The sequence below is a fragment of the Trachurus japonicus genome, chromosome 13, assembly GCF_045865225.1.
Source record: "Trachurus japonicus isolate A0001 chromosome 13, Traja_1.0".
Taxonomy (NCBI): Eukaryota; Metazoa; Chordata; class Actinopteri; order Carangiformes; family Carangidae; genus Trachurus; species Trachurus japonicus.
The window spans coordinates 40,793,144-40,794,830 of record NC_140919.1 but is presented as its reverse complement, the minus strand read 5'-3'; the positions used below and the strand labels follow the sequence as shown (position 1 = coordinate 40,794,830).

Genomic DNA, 1,687 nt, shown 5'->3' with positions numbered 1-1,687 from the left:
GAGAGGAAAGTGAACTGAATGTATTCACTGCTCTTCAACAGCAGAGACTCAACACATCCTCCACCTGGAAAAGACAAACATGGCTGGTAAGGTTTTTTACTATTCAAAGTTATTTGTAGGATTATATTTGTTATTTCATTTACAGTGACTTCATTTAGAAAAATATACTTTTCTATTCTAAAGTTGAGCCACTCATAAAGCAGAAGATTAACACTTGAGAGTTGCTACTATGTTAGATATGATGAACCTTGTTTAGACCTTCCATTAAACCCAAACTGCATCCTGTTCCTTGTTCCATATTAGCGCCACCTGTTAGCGTCACAGCAACCTTCAGGGCCTGTGGTAAAAATGAGTTCATGTGACTGTGATGAAGTGAGTTTGTTTTCTGGACCCAGTATTTAATGGCTGTTTAGACCTTCAGTTAGACCTTCAGGACTCTAAAGACAGTTGTTGTTTCTCTCTGGTGACACACTGCTGTAATTTTAGTTTACACTCTGTTAACAACAATGGTCAATAACGAGTTTTAATATCCTCCCACAGAACTCAGGATTGTACTTGTCGGGAAAACAGGAGTTGGAAAGAGCGCCTGTGGAAACACCATCTTAGGAGGACGAGTCTTTGAATCTAAGTTGTCTGCATCCTCAGTGACGCCAGAGTGTCAGAAGGCAACAGGAGCTGTTGATGGTCAAACAGTGGCTGTTGTTGATACTCCAGGTCTGTTTGACACCAGTAAAGATCATGATCATGATCAGAGACAAGAAGAATCATGACCAAGTCACTGAACTGCGGAAGAAGATCAACATGCTGGTTCAGAGAAATGGAGGAAGCTGCTACACCAATGAGATGTTCCAAGAAGCTGAGAGAGCCATCAGAGAAGAACAGAAACGTCTACTGGGAAGAAATCCAGCTATGGATCGTAAAGAAGCAAGAAGAAGAGCAGAGGGAAGGAATGCATTTCTTGTTGGTGTGGCAGCAGCTGTTGCTGGAGGCGCAGTTGCAGGTCCAATAGGAGTTGCAGTGGGAGCTATAGTGGGAGTTGTGTCAAGTATCTGTTCCATTCAGTGATATTTAATGTTAAATAACCATTATATTCTGTTCACAACTGGAGAGTTTCATGTTAACAGATTCAGCTTCTGGTTTTAATTTATTATGAACATTTTCATTAATCAGCACTGATCCTGACTGCAGCAGTCTGATGAAATCAAACATCTTAAACATGTGATGTATCTGTGTTCAACATGTTAATAAACACAAATGTTTAAAATCAGCTGTGTCTCCAGAACAAGATTGTTCAACATGTGGAAACATCAGACAGGAATGTTTTAGTTGTTGACAGCCGGGTGGAGCAGGGATTTTAAATGTGGGGGTGTCTCTGCCTTTGGCCCCTGGTTCTGTCCAGATTCTCTTCACTATGATTTGCACCACTTTCTCAACTTCTGAAATTTTGATTTGAGGGGGTAGAACATTGGTGTTGCCCCTGCATAGAGCCGGCCTCATCTGCATTCATAGATTGAATGCTAGTGGAACCCAATTCAAAATGGTGGTTTTATGTGTTGGTCTTAAGCAGCTGATTAAAGCAGAAGTAAGCGATCCGGTGGTTTTGGCTAACTTCCTGTCAGCCGATGGAGTTAGCAGCCCCCGTCCTCGTCCCTATGTCACCACATTCACACGTATCCCTTGGCTGCAC

The 1,687-nt window shown here is 42.0% G+C and overlaps 1 pseudogene across 1 annotated transcript in view; it reads left to right on the top strand.

The window, feature by feature from the left end:
* Nucleotides 1-738: 738 nt before the first annotated feature.
* The window catches only part of LOC146976651 (lipoamide acyltransferase component of branched-chain alpha-keto acid dehydrogenase complex, mitochondrial-like), an 11,142-nt pseudogene continuing 10,193 nt past the window's right edge, over nt 739-1,687 (top strand). Inside the window, exon 1 of the transcript XR_015037412.1 lies at nt 739-916. The product of XR_015037412.1 is annotated as a lipoamide acyltransferase component of branched-chain alpha-keto acid dehydrogenase complex, mitochondrial-like (transcript). The remainder of the gene's footprint in view (nt 917-1,687) is intronic.